The sequence below is a fragment of the Mobula birostris genome, chromosome 9 (assembly GCF_030028105.1).
Source record: "Mobula birostris isolate sMobBir1 chromosome 9, sMobBir1.hap1, whole genome shotgun sequence".
NCBI classification, from domain to species: domain Eukaryota; kingdom Metazoa; phylum Chordata; class Chondrichthyes; order Myliobatiformes; family Myliobatidae; genus Mobula; species Mobula birostris.
Window position 1 is genome coordinate 109229714 of NC_092378.1, and position 18710 is coordinate 109248423.

Here is an 18710-nt window from a genome sequence, read left to right on the forward strand (position 1 = left end):
CACTGAGTGTAAAGTATGGCTACTGTAGCTGTTAAGATTTTCCTTGGGTCCCAGGCAACTCACTCTCAATTCAGCTTGAACCAGTCTGGCCATTCTCCTCTGACCTCTCTCATTAACAAGGTATTTTTTCCCATAGAACTAGATGGGAACTAGATGTTTTTTTATTGTTTGTTTTTTGTACCATAGAGACTGTTGTGTGTGAAAATTGCAGGAAGGAGATCAGTTTCTGAGATACTCAAACCACTCTGTCTAGCACTAACAATCATTCCACAGTCAAAATCACTTTGATCACATTTCTTCCCCATTCCGATGTTTCTTCTGAACAACAACCGAATCTCTTCACCCTGCTTTTAAGCATTGAGTTGCTGCTGTGTGATTGGTTGATTAGATATTTACATTAATCAGGTGTACAGGTGTATCTGATAAAGTGGTCACTGAGTGAATATAAGACAAAGCATTCTAATGAATTGTGGAACTGCTCAAAGCACAAGGAAAAAGCAGAACAAGAAAATAAACACAAAATCTCAAAAGCAGCACAATTAAAATGGAAAAATAACTGAAGGCACTTAACAGAATCGTGAGAGAATTGCCTAGAAAAGCAAGGAATTTCATGGACTCTGGCCTTCTTTTGCGAATAAAGATTGCAAATCAGTTTACCAGTCTAGTGTGGCTCCTTGCAGAGCTTTCCATTTCATCCTGGGCTCCTGCTCTTTCACTTTATCCTGCAAAGATATTTCCATTGAAGGGCTGTCCAATTCCCTTTGATTGAGCACTAACCAACACTATTTCCATCACCCTTATAAGTGGTAAGTTCCAGGACGTAAATGGTCTCTCTACATTCAAAGATTTCCCCTCACGCCTCTTCTATGCTTTTGCATTTATGTGATGGCACTTCCTTAATGAAGGCATGCAGGATTAGTTCCACAAGGCAAATTAGAGGAAATGTATATGTATATCCAAATGTATGAGCTGGATGCTGGCAAAGGTTACAGTTGTGTTAAAGATAGAGATAGATTATTAAAAGAGAGGAGGGAGGTAGCAATCTCCAATTTCCTTTAGAGTATTCCAGGGTGTGCAGCTAAAAGGATTGATGGAGTCGGAAATGGTTTTGAGAAAGAGTAACCAAAAGATGGACAAAGATTTCAGCACCAGCTGAACTGAGAAGGCGTGGCAGTCTGCAATGTTATAGAGAGGGAGTTTGGAGGTTTTTGAACTGAGTAGGTAAGTAGTGACTTGTTCATTTTGGATTAAAATTACTACCAAAGTTATCTTTCACGATGATATCATTCACATACACATGATGAGTATGTGAGCACTCAGGCCAGGTTGTTCTCCATTTCCCTTATTGTGAGGAGTTGGTCCTGTTTCATATTGCTATGAAGTGCTTGTTACAGGAGTAAGTATACATCAGAGTATTCAATTCAGTTTGATATTGCTCGTTGTGGAACAGCCCCACAGCACAATGCTGAGGTTTCTGCGGACTAACTAAACAGTCAGCATTTTCTAGAGAGAAGAGAAACTGAAGGACAAGCCACAATAAATGCTGCTGTAAAGGTGAATGAATGTACACATGACTAGCAGACACTTTGCTTTTCAATCAACACTTCAGTTTCATAGCCAGCAGCTAGAACGTGAAGATGTAGGAGTTACTCCCTAACTTGGTATGTTGCTGTAAGACGCACAACCAAAACAACCTGGTGTACTCAAGCACAACAGCTCCAAAAGCATTGCAGACATTCCTTAGTCAAGTAACTGAATCCTTTGTACAAAGTGTATTTTTAAATTCACAGTGCTAGTGCTCCAAGTCTTTGTTAGGGGCTTTTCAGGAGCTCTTTTTAACCAGAGAAACAGCTTGAAGTAAAGGGAAAGGACAGCCTGTTTGATAATACCAGTAATTTTAAGTCCAAGTTTTCATTACTTAAAACACTTTCTCTTCACTTGAAGTAATGAACCATAAGCACAACTGATCAGGCTGTTGGTTTGCAAGGCCCATTAAAACAAGACATACCAGTAAGAGTAGTTCAGTACAGGGATCAAGCAATGCACCAGGGGAGATTAAGTTGTGAGGTAAACAGATCATTGTAAAATTCCACGCAATTGCAACAAATACAAAACTGACAGGAAAAGAAGCTACAAGAAACATTTAACGACATAAGAGAGTGAAGCAGGAGTTGGTCATTTAGTTCTTCTATAAGGTTATGGCTCATAGTTTACCTCAACTTATTCCACAAATCCTGGATGCTTGAATCCTAATATTTGAACATCTACTGATATCTGTCTTGATGGAAAGAAACATTCTGAATGAAAGAAATATTCATCAAAAAGCTAGTGGAATTCTTAAGAGCTCTAAAGAGCTATATAACAGCAAGGAATGGAGAAGAGGGTTGTTAACTTTCTAACTTTCATTGTTAAAAGAAAATCGAATAGAGCTGGTTACACAATATTGTCTCACTTCTTGAGAGGTACGGCCAGATTTGGAAACAGCTTTTTTCCAACTATGATAAGACTGCTGAACGGATCCTGACCCGGATCTGGGCCGTACCCTCCAAATATCCGGACCTGCCTCTCGGTTTTTTTTGCACTACCTTACTTTCCCTTTTCTATTTTCTATTTATGATTTATAATTTAAATGTATAATATTTACTATCGATTTGTACTCCAGGTAGCGTGAAGCACAGAATCAAATATCGCTGTGATGATTGTATACTCTAGTATCAATTGTTTGGCGACAATAAAGTATAAAATATAAAGGTGGGATCAAATTCAACCCATCCACCAGAGTAAATGTTTTCATTTTTTGGCTATCTGACATGAGTTCAGACAATTGTGCTTAGGCCACTGCTATACCCATGACTGTGTTGCTAGGCATAGCTCAAGTGCCATCTATAAATTTGCTGGTGATACAACCATTGTTGGTAAAACCTCAGGCGGAGATGAGAGGGTGTACAGGAGCGAGATATTCCAACTAATGGAGTGGTGTTGCAGCAACAACCTTGCACTCAACGTCAGTAAGACAAGAGAGCTGATTGTGAACTTCAGGAAGGGTAAGGCAAAGGAACATGTACTAATCTTTATAGAGGGATCAGAAGTGGCGAGAGTGAGCAGTTTCGAATTCCTGGGTGTTAAGATCTCTGAGGACCTAACCTGGTCCAAACATATCAATGCAGCTATAAAGAAGACAAGACAGCAACTATACTTCATTAGGAGTTTGAAGAGCTTTGGTATGTCAAACAGAAACGTCTATAGGTGTACAGTTGAGAGCATTCTGACAGGCTGCATCGCTGCCTGGTATGGAGGGGCTACTGCACAGGTCCAAAGGAAGCTGCAGAGGGTTGTAAATTTAGTTGGCTCCATCTTGGGTACCAGCCTACAAAGTAGCCAGGAAATCTTCAATGAGCGGTATCTCAGGAAGGCAGCGTCCATTATTAAGGACCACCAGCACCCAGGGCACGCTCTTTTCTCATTGTTACCATCAGGTAGGAAGTACAGAAGCCTGAAGGCACACACTCAATGAGTCAGGAACAGCTCCTTTCCCTCTGCCATCCAATTCCTAAATGGACATGAACACGACCTCACTTTTTTAACATAGATTATTTCTGCTTTTGCATGATTTTTTAATTACTCAATATACATATACTGTAATTTATTTATTTATTCTTCTATATTATGTATTGCATTGAACAGCTGCTGCTAAGTTAACAAATTGCATGACACATGCCAGGATAATAAACCTAATTCTGACTCTGAGAATTTAACTTGTTAGAAAGAAACCATGAGAGAAGTACAGATATATTCATGAATCTATAATATAATATAACCTGCACAGAATAAAAATAAAGCTTTAAAACTTTAAGTATGGTAGACAGTTTATTATTTTCTTATATATCAATAAAAACCAATATTTTCTTTCTCAGGCATTTCTGGATAAAATCTCCGCATCTGATGAGGAAAACAGATTCTCTGGATGGCTTTTGTTACTCTTAACTCTCTGCCAAAGTTCTTACATGCAACAAAAAAACATTAGGATACAGAGAAAATTTTGGCAATCTCAGATTACATCTTTGGGCTGGAGTTTATACTGTTTTTTTAGGCCAGTAACGGGTTGGAATGCCGAATCACACTCCTGGTATCTCTTAGCACTATTTTGAAATAAACCAAGGAGCCTTCTGTATCTTCCCTTTGTCCTCAGTTATTGAAATACGAGCAGACATGGAGTATGAAGTCCACCAGAAATGATTGTGGTATATATCGCAAGAGTTCAATAAAGCATTTTAGGGTGAATATGGTCCATCAATGATGTCAAGTAGTTCTGGCTGAATTTTCAGCCTTTGCATGATCAAAGATACAAAGTAAAAATATTATTAAGGTATGTACGCAGTATACAACCCTGAGATTCGACTTCCCACAGACAGCCCTGAAACAAAGAAAACCATATAACTGGTTCAAAGAAAAGCATTAACCGCCTCCACTACGTGCAAAAAAAAATCGTGTGAACCGCAAAGAAAGAGCAAAAAACACAATATAAAACAGCAACGCAGAAATTCATTAGAGTCCAGGAGTATTCAGTTCAGCTTAATGCTGTGTCGTTCATATCTGCCCCAATCAAAACTGCTCAAAATAGTAACAAAAAAAGGAGTGATCAGAAACCAGAAATACATCATAACGTGAACTACAGAGTCCAGTCCACAAAGCACATCGCTTAAACCTTGCTGAAGATCCAGGACTCTGGTGCTACCTTCTGACAGCCTTGAGAGAGAGAGAGAGATCATTGCCTCGTATGGAATAGAAGACCATTCTGTCCATCGTAATTTTTTTAAATTTCAAAATATACTTTATTCAAAAATAAAATTATGTACAATAAACCATTCAATAATTTCCCATCCTTTACATACGTTTCCATTATAGTCAGTACATATCCATACTTATGGCCACTCACGTGGCACTCCAGTTGTTCACCTTACCACATCATTGTTGAGGGATATACTCCCCGCCACCCGACCCCTCCCACTCCCGCGGGTGGAGAAACCTATACCGTGGTCCTTCCCCACGGGGCCCTTGCAGTGGCTGCACCGAGTTTCAGCGCGTTCCTCAGCACGTACTCCTGCAGCCGAGACTGTGCCAGTCGGCAGCATTCTGCCACGGACATCTCCATGTGCTGGTAGATCATCAAGTTTCGGGCCGACCAAAGAGCATCTTTCACCGAGTTGATGATCTGCCAGCAGCACCGGATGTTGGTCTCCGTGTGCGTCCTCTGGAACAGCCCGTAGATCAGAGAGTCCTCTGTTACGCAGCTGCTGGGGTTGAAATGTGACACTAGACCATCCATCCTCCTCCACACCCTCTTTGCGAACTGACTGTGCAAAGAGGTGGGTCACAGACTCCTCCTCACTGCAGTCCTCCCGTGGGCAGTGGGGTGCGGAGACGACGTTCCGGTCTGTCCATCGTAATGCTTTACAAAGCCACTCCAATGGTGATACAGTCTTGCTGTTTACCCAAGAGTGTGCAGGTTTTTCCTTTACATATGTGTACCCAATTCTACTTTGAAATGGACAATTTAATATAGATCCACCAATTGTTCAGAAAGAGCAGTCCCATTGATAATAACTCATTGTAAAAGAAAGACTTGTCCTGAGATACTTTGATAGTCTTTGTAAAAAGCGATGAAAATAAATTCGCTTTCAAATTATTAAATTTGATTTTCCAATCAAGTAAATACTCTTATATTTTCACTTTATTTTGTATGAGTGCTCATTACAGATCTTAAATAATTGCATAATATTGTAGATGCTGTCAATCTCAGTACAATATCTGCCCTGTAAATTGCTTCTGTGTTAACTTCTTTCTCTGTTTTTGACTGATATGCTGGTGTTGCAAAAGGTTTCCATATACCCCCAGTCCAATAATTCTGAATCATGCCAAGGTGTGATGTGAAACGTAGATTATTTTTTCAATTACAACGGAAGGAATGGTATAAAGCAACAGGCTACCTCAAACATAGAGCCAGATAAAATGTCAGATTACTAAATTAAAATTTTGTCTCAAAAATTCCACAATATGCCACAATTTTTTTTGCTCCTGAAATATGTCTAATTTAAATTTATCCAGTATTGGAATTCAAATAAATTGAAGTAAATACTGGAGTTATTTTACCACAGAGAAATTCTGTGGTACTGTATTTTAACACACATTACACTTCTACATTACACCATGAGATTTGAAATTGTACAGTGTACATGCTTAAGGTGATTGTGCTATTTTAATTCACTTACATGCAGAGTAATGATGTCATGTCTAAGGTACTGAAAGTATGTCAAGCATAGACTTTCAGTGAACATTCTCTTTGTTCTCACAGAATATTGTTTCCCGTTCTGTTTTTCAACATATTTTTATATCCAATACTCTAGATCTAAACAGAGTTCCTGTGAATATAACAGTAACATTGAATTTCCAATTACTTTTGAAAATTGCCTCCAAGTGACTGAATCCAACCATGGATTGATAATTGGATCTCTTCGTGTCATTCAATGATTGTTAGAGCGATTCCCCTTTCCAGTAACCAGACTCAGAACCTGTCGGATTGGACTGGTTCCAGAGGAGCATTCAGACAAACATCAGGTATGTTTTGTGATAGTTAGAGATAGCAATGATGGGAAGTGTGAGAAAGATTTGGCAGAACTAGAATAGGGCTATCATAGGGAGTACATAGGGAGGGAGTAGGGTCCTTTATGGTCACAGGATACCTGGGAGGAGATAGCAGAGGCAAAGATTGATATACAGGGATTCAGATTCATTTATTTATCCTGTGTACTGTACATCAAAACAAAGTGAAATGTGTCATTTGCATTAACAACCAACTAAGGGTGTACGGGGGTGGGGGGAGGGGAGTAGGCAGCTTGCAACTATTGCCACCTATTCTGGCGCCAACATAGTATGTCCACCCACCCACACACATAGACAGGTCTCCAACTCCAGGACCCCCATGGCTCTGACCACATGTCCTTGTGCTTTACCATCACCTAGCTCCACAGAGTGCACATGTTTTGGTCAGTTTTCGTATCGTCCTGTTTTCTCCCTCCAGAAAACGTGCTGCTGAAAGCTTATGCCACTTGCATAAAGTTTATTTCTATTTTACCAGTCGTTGTACTTTGCAGTTTTCATTTCCTTCTGTCTCTGCAATTTGTTCCCCATTACTTTGGTTCTTGAGATTTTTTTTTCATTCAATGAGCATCTGCTTTGTGATCGCTCCCATCAGGTCTTCCCTTTTGACTATTTGTTAATGTTTGTAGAGGTGACGGTGCCACAGCTGATAGCAGACCAGGAAATAGTGCTGGAGATGGACACGTAGGATCAGTTGGATGCTAGTGTATATGGCTGTTGTCTTGACATCTTAATAATTTGTGCGACTTCTTCAAGATTCAGGATTGTTTAATATCATTTCCAATACACAAGTATAAAGGGGAATGAAATAATTGTTCCTCTGGATCCGATGCAGCACAAAAATTAAAAAAACGTAAAGCAATAATAATTTTAAAAAACACAATATATATAAATATAAGATAGCTTATATACATAGATTGACTGTATGCCCATAAAGTGATGCTAGGCAAAGAAGTGGGACAAATAGCCCATGAGCAAGGTCGTGGAGATCGTTCTGATGTTACCGGCCTTTTTCCGGCACCTTTCTGTAGATATGTCCTTGGTGGAGGGTAGGCTGGTGCCAGTGATGCACTGGGCAGTTTTAACCACCCGTTGTAGAGCCTTCCCGTCCGCTGTAGTGCAGTTTACACAGCAAAGTTCAAAGTTAATTTATTATCAAAGTTCATATGTGTCACCATATACAACCCTGGTATTCATTTTCTTGCAGGCATACTCAATTAATCCATAATAGAATAATAACCATGATATAATCAATGAAAGACCACACCAATTTGGGTGTTCAACCAGCGTGTAAAAGACGCAAACTATGCCAAAGAAAGAAATCATAATAATAATTAAAAAAAATAAATAAGCAATCAATATCGAGAACATGAAATGAAAGGCCCTTGACAGTGAGTCCATAAAGTTGTGGGAAGATTTCAATGATGAAGTGGAGTGATGCAACTTGTTATGATCCTCTCTAGTGCAGAACCGTAGAATGACGTGAGTATTGATGTGCTTAGTCCAACTCTAGTCAGCCCCCTTAGAAAGTGGAGGCATTGGTGAGCTTTCTTGATTGTGTGTAGTGTGTTCTGGGAGGTTATGCCAGATGTGCACTCTCAGAAATTTGGAACTGCTTACATTTCCACAGCTGTGTCACCAATGTAAAGAGGGGTGTGAGTGAGTGGTGCAATTTCTCCTAAAGATGATAACCTTCTCTTTTATGTCCAGGTGGAGATACTCTGCTCTGAGCTGCAGGAATGGAACTAGCCCTGCTGAAGAAGGTAGTTCAATGAAATGTGTAAGGACTGGTCGATGCTGATTAGATAGGATAATGTAGAGGTCATGGGGTGTGGGTTTTAAAGGATGTGCCTTGTTCTATTGGGGAAAGACACGTCTCCCGTTTCACCAGCAGTGATGGAAATGTATTTAGCCTTTCTGGTTTCTTCTGCCAGCTGAGTCCCGTTCCCACAAAACTGAGTGATGTTAATGAAAAGGAGAAATCCTGTAAAAATGGAGCACAAAATGTTTTGTTGTTTGTCCCAGCTCCTTCAAAATTGAGAGTAAAGTAGGTTGAGCTCAACTGAGATCTTGTTTCAAATTTTTAACTTTTTCATCCTCCAACCATGCGAATCCCTTGTATTCTTGACTGCAGAATATCCTAAACATAGTTGTTCTCACCACAGATACTGAATGACTGCTGTCTGTTTATTTGTATAAGGCAGGGTAATCAGAAGTAAACTGCTTAAACCCAACATAGTCCACAAAATCACATGGAAAGGCCAGGGAAATTGAAGACTGAGCATCCAAGAACAATAGTATTTCAGACTTCTCTTTGTCAGGGAAACAATGATAGAGCTGTGCTGTCCACTGGAATCTGACTTGCAGAAAACATCAATGGTACTCACAGTATTCCAAGACTATAAAGCCGATTGGAGTACTGAATGCGTCTTTTCATTACTACCATTAGAGAGGAGGTACAGGAGCCTGAAGACACACACTTAATGTTATAGGAACAGCTTTTTCCTTTTTCCTCCCTGCCATCAGATTTCTGAATGGACAATGAGCTCATGAACACTACCTCACTTTTTTGCTTATTTTTTGCATTACACACACACACTACATATATATATATATATATATATATATATATATATATATATATATACACACATTCCTTATTATAATTTATAGTATATTATATATATTGCACTGTGCTGGTGCTGCAAAACAACATATTTCTTGATAATAAGCTGTATTATGATCCGATCATATCACAGGACTGAAATAAATCTAATCAATAGACAGTGCACAGAAAAATGAAGCAGGTTACCAGGGCAAATGTTAAAGATGGAGACCTGAGCGGTAGGTGTTTTTTCCAGGTAAATATCTGAAATAAGCTGCCAGAAGAGATGCTGGAGGAAGATACAATTACAGCATTTAAACGGTATTTGGATAGGAACAGTGTAAGGGGATGCAGGCTTCTTATGGGAAAATGGGATTAATGTAGATAGGCATCATGGTTGGCATGGATGAGGTGAGGTCAAAAAGGTCTGTATCTCTGCTGCTTGCTTCTGTGATTCTACTTGCAGGTGGATAGGTTAATAGGTTTCTGTAAATTGTCCCTTGCTTGTGCCTACTGGTAGTGATTAAAGATAATCTTCTCCTCCTTATCTATGTGATAATCCATAATTCTCATGATTCTTTGACTTGTTACATCCTATAAAGTTTTATGAAGTATCAGCATTTCTTTTGTTATTTATATTTCTGGAGTTTACTGCTATGTTCATCACTGCAGTCTATACCCCCTGAGCATGAATGCCGAGGATGCACTGAGAGAGCTTTACAGTAACATTAGCCCTCTATAAAACATGTATCGTGCTAACTTGCAGGACATTTTACCCAAATTCCACCAACACATCACCATGGCTACTAGGAGAACAAACAGACTGGACCACATTTATACAGATGCACTGTCATCTTGGCCTCTCTGACCACATCGCCATAATGTTAAACCCAGCATACCAACTGCTGCTAAAAATGGAGAAACCAGACAGGAGGACCATCATTGTATGGCCTAATGAAGCAACCTCCTATGCTTCAGGACTGTTTTGAATGGACTAACTGGCAGACGTTCAAGGCATCAAGAAAGCAAAGACTGCCTGTGCACAAAAAATTCAGGAACACCTGTCTGATAAAACAAACCCTGGCATATGTGGCCAGGGATCAAAGGCATTATTAACTATGCTTTTATGTACACTTCAAGGTGTGCAACACATTGCAGGCCGCAAAAACTAACCCATTCCTGGGTGAGCAACCACTGTGTGTAACAGCAGCAGACGTGAGAAGGACTCTGCAGAGGATCGACCCCCATAATCAATCGAGCCAGACAACACTCAAGGAGTGTGCACACCAGCTCACTGATATCTTCAGGGACATCTTCAACACTTCACTCATCCAGGTTGTGTCTCCACTTGCTTTATGCCTTCCACCAATATGCTTAGCAACAGAACCACTCTACAACAGATGCCATGCACCCACAACAGATGTCGTCCACCTGGCCCAGGCACAACTAGAAAACAAGGAAACTTACGTCAGAATGCTGTTTCTGGAGTTCATTTGGGCATTCAACACTTTTGTCCCACAGACTTCGGTGAACAAACTTCTAATCCTCAGTCTAAATACCTCACTGTGAAACTGGGTGTTGGACTTACTGATGAACAGACCTCAGATAGTCAGTGTGCTGAGCCCACTGCTGTACACTCTGCTCACACATGCCTGTATGACCAGACACCAGAGTAATCACATTGTCAAGTTCGCCGATGACACAACTCTGGTGGGGCTCATCACCAACAATGATGAGATGGCCTCAGAGTTAAGGCGGAATAGCTTGAGACTTGGTGTCAAGCAGACCTGCTCCTCAATATCAGCAAGACAAGGGAGATGGTTATCGACCTCAGGAGAACTCGTACCACTCACACCTCTTTTTACATCAGTGGCACAGCAGTGAAAACGGCGAGCAATTTCAAACACCTGGGAGTGCACATGTCCCAGAGCCACTCATGGTCCCAGAACACATTCCACGCAATCAGGAAAGCTCAGCAATGCCTCTACTTTCTGGGGAGGCTGAAGGGAGCTGGACTATGTACATATGCAATATACTCTTATCCTTCTCCAGATGCGCAGGAAGGCTCTACACTGGGTAGTCAAAGCTGCCCAATACATCACTGCCACCAACCTACCTGTCATCAAGGATGTATATACAGAAACCTTGTCACCTTGTCGTGGTGGAGAAGCTTGTGTGATCCTGTGATCCCGAGAGCAATGCCTTCTGGAGCTATGCTCCTGGTAGGGTCACCCATGGCGGTAAGGTCGAGGGTGAGGTCCCTGACAAAGAACAATCCAACCAAGACCTCAACGGTGGAACAGGCGGATGAAGTTACTTCCAACTCAATGACTGTGAAGGTGGATGAAAGCTGCAACAAATCCATCAGCTCCAATCGTTGTGGTTTCCATGCCATTGGAATCAGTTGGTTGATTTGTGAAGTATCGTGTGCTTCTTGGAGTGCAGCATCAAGTACAAGTTAAAAAAATACATGCACAGGCATCTTCGCTCTGTGGGGCACTTCTTCAGAATGAAGATCATCATCCTCAACCTCGAGGGATAGCCACGACAATGACGATATACAGAAAGGCACCAGAAAACAGACAGTAACATCATGAAGGATCCAACCCACCCTGCTCATGGACTGTTAGTCTCACTCCCATCATGGAAGAGGCTACTTAGCACCCACGCCAGGACCACCAGACTCAAAAACAGTTACCATCCCCAAGCAGTGAGGCAGATCAGCATGTCCACCTTCTAACGCAATTCTTCACAACCCCACTCTCCCCCCCACCACTACTTTATCAGTTCTTGTCAGTCACCTTATGTACAGACACTCCTGTGTCTAGTGTCACTTCATGGGCATTCAATCAACCTATGTATATAAGCTGTCTTATATATTCACATTTATTTTGTTTTTTTTATTATTGACTTCTTTATCTTATTGTGTTTTTTTCTGCTGCATCAAATCCGGAGTAACAATCATTTCATTCTCCTTTACACTTGCGTACTGGAAATTGCATTAAACATTCTTGAATCTTGAATCTTAACTTTTGTTAGCTATTTTTAAAGAAGCTTAACAACCAGAGGGGGTGCCTTTGTATTTCCACTGCACCCAAACTCCATCCGTTTGTCATTTACTAAGTTTCACACCATTGTTAGTCTTTATTTTCAGCCCACTTTGTCATTGACCCTGGTTTGTATTGATCTGAATAAATAACTTTGCCTCCTATTTTGGAATTAGCTACAGATTTTAATTTCACATTCTCCAGAGCTAAAGCAAAATATTTCGTTCAGTCCTTTCAATCATGTTGAGAAAGTACCCTTAATTGCTGTTCTCCGTTTCCTCTCTTCCAAAAAGTTTATTGTCTAGTATGATTCTGTCCTTCGAGTCCCAACTTTACTCTTCACTAGTAACTACAAAAGGACTTCTAAAAGTCCATATACACTGCTTTCACTGCCATATCTGTTACTTTCTTAAATAGTTACATGAAGTTTATCAAACACAATTGTCCCATTTGAAAACTCTGATTACTTCTCCTACCATGACCCATTCAGTCTCCCATTCACAAATGCTGACTTTTGTAATCATTTGTAAATTTAGTTCTTATATTAATAGTCAAACATACACATTTTCATTTTTTATTACCCTGAAATTATTGCATATTCTTAAGTCATGCACTATGTTCTTAATAAGGAAATTAATTGTGTTCTTGAAGTGATTAATAAGCATTAAAGTCTCTACAAAAGCCAATCCTAAGTACTTGAATATGATCTTTCTCCTATTTTAATAATCAAGATAACACTGACTGCTCTCCAGCTCTCTGACACAAACCAAATACTTATTATAAATATATGTTCAAAGTTCAAAATCACTTTATCTTCAAAGTACATATTTGTCACCATATACATCCCTGAGATTCATTTTCTTCCAGACATACTCAATAAATCCATAACAGAATAATAACCATAACCAAATCAGTGAAAGATCACACCAAGTGGGCATTCAACCAACCTGCAAAGTAGAACAAACAATGCAAATACAAAAATCCCATGACAATCATGGCGTATTCTTTCAGATCCACAAATGAGTCCTTGAACACAACCCAGTCCACCTACTTGAAGCTATCCCGTAGCCACTCCTTTACCTCCCGCTACCAACTCTGTTGTCCTAATCAGTGGAGCCTTGCTCTTTAGTCTCTGCCTGTATGCAGGTAGACCTGCTGTGATTTCTTCCCTCAGCTTCATCAGGATCCTGGGATCAACCCCATCCCATCCATCCATTCTCTTTATGTTGCTTTAATGGTGAAAAAATAATTGATGGCTTCTGTCCCAGGGTATGACAAGGTCAATGCAGGTAGGGTGGAGGTAGCATGGACCTTACATAAACCTGTTCCGGAGATGAGTGTTGTGGGAGAGTTGAAGGAAGTGTGTGGTACAGTATCGCAGCATAAACTTGTGTAGATATAATTCATAGTACTGTGAAATCCAGGAGCACTCTATGAGCTGTCCTCATGGAACAAAACAGTAGTAAAGACTGCATAAGATGCTGAGCAATTGAAAAATACAGGAGAGACCAGAAATGAAGAAATCTCTCTTGGGATCAGACTGAGGCTCCAGCTGAAGAGCCAGTTGTGCGGATGTGGGCACAGAGTGAGGGGTAAAGTCTGTCAGTTGATTTATGTTATGTTAAACTTTAAGCAGCTGAGCAGCAGAACAAAGACACAGCAGCTGAGTCTTAAAGTTCAGTCTGGTTTGGAAACAGTTTGGTGTCCATAAAATTCCAAGAATCTGGAAACCAAATTTGCGTTATTGCTTGAAGAATGTAATAGAACAGGGTTGCAGAAGCCAAGTTCTGGGTTGGCGTAGAGCTGAAGCCAAAAAATTAGAAAGTAAGCCGTATTAGTGTTGTTGGGAGCAACATTGTGGCTGAATAAGAGACTGAGTTGTGGCCTCTGTGCACTAAAAAGCAGCAGGGTGCAGAGCTGTGGGAGAAAGGAAATGGGAAAGGATCTACAAAGGATAACAGAAAAAGGAATGTGAGGAAAGATCTCCTCATCTCCACAACCCAGATTACACAACTGCCTGTGAATTATTTGCCTGAAACACATCCGAGGCTAATGTGCGACTCATTTCCTGACTTCTCAAAGCTTTGTACCAGAAAGCACGAGTCAAGTGTGGTGAAAGTTTCTCCTTTTGCCAGGATGATTGCAAATCAGGCAATGTCAAGGGAGCACAGCCATGACTGCCTCGTGCTCTTGACTAACACCCTGCTGACCTCCTTAGTCATTCACTCTCTCCCGCACTGTTGTACTGTGGCTTTAATGCATCTCCATGGCTCAAACACACGACAAGTATATCTCTACTTTCGAGAAGAGCGAGGCTAGCAGTCAATGAAAATAAAAAGAGCAGATGCTGAAAATGTTAAACAAAAGCAAAATATTCTGGAAAATTCTGCGTGAAACCCCTTTTTACTGGGTGACTTGTTAGCCCCTCGCTAACAGCCACCAGACTCAGCGTTAATGAAACCAACTTTCTCAGGCTCCATATGTCTATGGTAGATATGACTTGGTTCCTGCCAAACTTGTGAGGTCTCACCCACCCAAACCTCGATTTGTGTGAATACTATGTGCTTTATTGTGTTATGCAAATTCCTGTCAACAGGAAATAACAGATTGTACACTGCATACAATTATAAAGAAAGTATATTTATGATTGTTAACTTAACCAAAGAGTTATTGAAAGAAAGAGAGGAAAAAACAAAAGGCTCCATTATAATTAACAGACAAATGTGCACAGGTGGAGCTCAAATCTTCCAAAAGCCCTTGTGTCTGCTGTACTCTTTGCACCAACTCATATTCACTGATTCCCAGTAGAAATGCCCTTTGGGCTGCATCGGATCGTATGTCCCCACCAGATTGAATCCTACAGCCTGTCCTCTTGAGCTCCGTTTCTCTCCACCTTCTGCCAAAAAAGACTTCACCTCAGTATCCATCACAAAATGCTCTCCCCCAGCATTTTCTAGAACCTCCTCCCAGTTCCACCCTCCTGACTGGATGATACAACATTCCTAAGCTTTCCCTATCTTTAACGGTAACCCAAACACTGCCTTCAGAACACAATGCTCCTACAGAAATTCCATTATATGGAATACCCTACAAATTTGCAGTAACATCATTACCAGGGTATTACCTGTGTGTTTCTGACTTTTTCTATTTCTATTTCAAGGCAGTAGTCTCATGGAGATATCACCGCCTCCAAGTCTGATATTCCCCTGAGATGGAGAGATATCACAGTCGGTCGCAGAGAAGATCTAGGAACAATCTCCCTAACAATACTGTGTAAAACAGTTGACCACAAAGAATGCAGCAGTTCAGTCTTTGAGCCTCCCTTAGGGCAAGTAGGGATGGGCAATGCCAGTGATTCTCACATCCTGTGATTGAATTAAATAACATTACACAGGCGAAATATGTCCTGACTTGATTTGGAAACTAAACTTAACTTGTTCAGATCACAGCTGTGATTGTTTTGCACTGATAATAACAGTTTAAAATGATGAAGAATTAATAGTGACAGTTGTAACTGGAATAATGTGATCAAAGTTAAAGCTATCAGTATTCATCAGCGCAGTGTTCAATGTATACCGGCAACGCTTTACATTTACACAATTGCAACGTGCATATCAGTTCTTTCCAAATATCTGTGGTACAAGTAGAGACAGTGCTCTCATGGATCCATTGCAAATTCAGCATGTAGAAATTCCAACAATTCAACTACAGTTACAGATCCAAGTTCACAAAGTGCTCCTCTTCAGCCCCGTCTCCGTCCTCTTATTTATCCTTCCTCCAATCTTGTGATGTTACTTGCTTGATTATTTTTACATGGGAAATGATAGATTGCAGCAAACAAAACCAGTGTTTACCGTGCATTCCCTCTTCTTCCCTCGATACTATGAGCGCCAGCCGTCTAGGGGATTGTTCAGACAACCTCTGCTTTATAGCAGTTGATCAGAAAGGAAGCTCAACTAACCCAGGGGCAGTTTTCACAAGATAATAATGATAATTTTATGATGTGTTGTGTCATTTCGCTCAACAGAACTGAATGGTTGGTTAAGCCAAAATGGGCCTGCTCATGATAGCGTTTATGTTGTGGTGGTGTGATCCACTTCCACAAGTCACCTGCACACTTCTTGTCTTCTGCTCAGTCCATGGTCCATCATAGATCTACCAGCATCTGCAACCATTTTGAGTTGGCACTGGGGGCCAAGTCAGCTGCAGGATGAGTGAGACCGTGTTCTCCGATAGCTGGTGCCTTTCACAGTCAGATCCAATTACCTGAAGGTGCTGGGGGCCTGCTACGGAGAGGCTGAGTGAGACGCGTAGCAAGAATTGGCTGGAGAAGTTAAAACAAAACCTGAGTCTGTTGAAATGATGTTATCTGTCATTAACTGGAAAGAATTTTGTTATCAGGTGTGATATGATCTCAGGGCTGCTGTACTTGATGTGGCCTGTCCCCACTTCTCTGCCTTGGTAATCACCTTGGACATCTTCCGGTTTGTCTAGGATCAAAGATGGAGTGAGTCTGCAAGGGCTTGATGCATGAATCCCCAGAGAACAGGGCCAAAAGTACGTCCAGCATTGCCCTCATTCCCAGCAGTGGAAGTGGACCTCCTGTGTAGCTGACAAATCAACCCCAACACACACTGTCCCGAGGACTGATACAGCTGGGAAGAGACAGTCACCCAGCTCTTTGCAGACTGTCGATTGACAAAGAGGTTGTGGAGATGGATGCAAGGCTCCACGTTCCAGTTCACCCCAGCAGCTGCATAGCAGAGAACTCACTGATCTATAGGCTGTTCCTGGGCGTGGGCGCATAGAGACAGACATCAAGTGCTGCTGAAAGGTCATCAACTTGGTGAAAGAAGCCCTTTTCTCCTCCCAAAACTTCTTGGTCTTCCAGCACAGAGGGATGTCGGTAAGGGAATGCTGCAGACTGCAGGAATAGTTACAGAGGGATACATTGAAGCTTGTTGGGTAAGGATCAAATCCGGATCCTTCTGCTACTGCTCACAAAGGGGCAAAAAACTATGAAAAGAACCATTCACCCTCTGCGGGGAGTTGCATGAGTGGCATGGTGCTATGTTTTTTTTCTTTTTCATTATAAAATGAATGTAATGACCATGCATATGGAAGTTTCTTTCACACTGTTTCTTCCCTTCTATATAGTTTTATCATAAATAATACTTAGTTTTGACATTAAAAAAATCCTCATTTATGGTTCACTCTGTCTTATGTCAGCTTGCTCGAGAGATAACCTGTGGGTGCGGAGATAAGAACTCTCTGTAAACCCAACCAAACACCTGCTATTTGAGCCCAGTAAAACTGTACTACAACAGTTTCTCTAACAAAAGATTAAGCAAACATGGTGAGATGTACCTGGAGGTGAACTGATATGCAAATTTTACAGGCGAGTGAATTTACAGAATGGAATTCCTGGTTGGATTCAACTGGTACCAAATAACAATGATAACCATATAAAGAGGCACTGCCCTTCCTGATATAAACAAGATGGCCTAGAACTATATTTACACTCAAACATACTGCCCAGATAGCATTTGTATTTAAGCAAGCAACCATTTATTAACTGAAGTCAAACAATACTGCAGCCCATTTCCCTTGAGGCTAATTTGCAAAAGATGAAACCAATGAGTTGGTGTCTCCTTTTACTTAAGAGGACTGAAAGATTAATTAAGCCAAGTGCTTTTATTGCTCAGAAAATATTTCAGAAATACTGGCAACACACACATAATACTGGGGTGGTTGTGGACAAGACTTGGAAGGGGAAAAGGTTTGTTACAGGAGGGCTCATTTTGTCTTAGAAAGATCCTAGAAACACTCATTGGGAAGACCATGCTGAGATATTTCTGCAAAATCCGTTCATCCCTTTTGTTAGATTATTGTCCTGGAGTTGAGTAGCCCGGATCAGTGAAAGACTTGACCTTTATATTTTTGGAAAATAATCTGGGGCAACCATACACAGTAGTCAATTCCCCATCCTATATAAAACAGTTAGCAATCCTTCTGTGGTGTCACTGAGCACGTCATGCATAAGGGCCCAAGAATTTAGTTAAACTCCTATTAAGACCTCATTGAAATGACCCCAGATGTTGCTGTCAGTCCCTGACCTATTCATTGACTGAATTAGTTTGAGAGTATAGACAGCAATGAAGAAAATTGGGCTTCTATATTGCCAGGTAATGGCAATCAGCTTCTCTGAAAAAGAAGGGTCTCCTGGCTGCATCCAGTGTCACCAGGGAAACATTTCACATGGCTTAAGGACGTCAGCAAGCAGCATGCAGACTGATGTCCATGAGCTGGGCAGAAAGAGGGAATCCCATCTTCCTCAAAGAACAGAATCCCACTAAGCATCTCCCAAGCTTTACTAAAGTAAATTGACAGTAAATGAAGAC

The 18710-nt window shown here is 40.9% G+C and overlaps 2 long non-coding RNA genes across 2 annotated transcripts in view; both read left to right on the forward strand.

Moving 5' to 3' along the window:
* LOC140203437 (uncharacterized) overlaps nt 1-5628 on the forward strand; it is a 66298-nt gene extending 60670 nt beyond the window's left edge. The window contains exon 3 of the long non-coding RNA XR_011887366.1: nt 3915-5628. This is a non-coding gene — a long non-coding RNA (uncharacterized lncRNA). The remainder of the gene's footprint in view (nt 1-3914) is intronic.
* Nucleotides 5629-6491: 863 nt separating this feature from the next.
* On the forward strand, nt 6492-17487 carry LOC140203438 (uncharacterized). The gene is made up of 3 exons (XR_011887367.1): nt 6492-6615; nt 8368-8420; nt 16804-17487. It is a non-coding gene; the product is annotated as an uncharacterized lncRNA (long non-coding RNA).
* Nucleotides 17488-18710: the final 1223 nt, after the last annotated feature.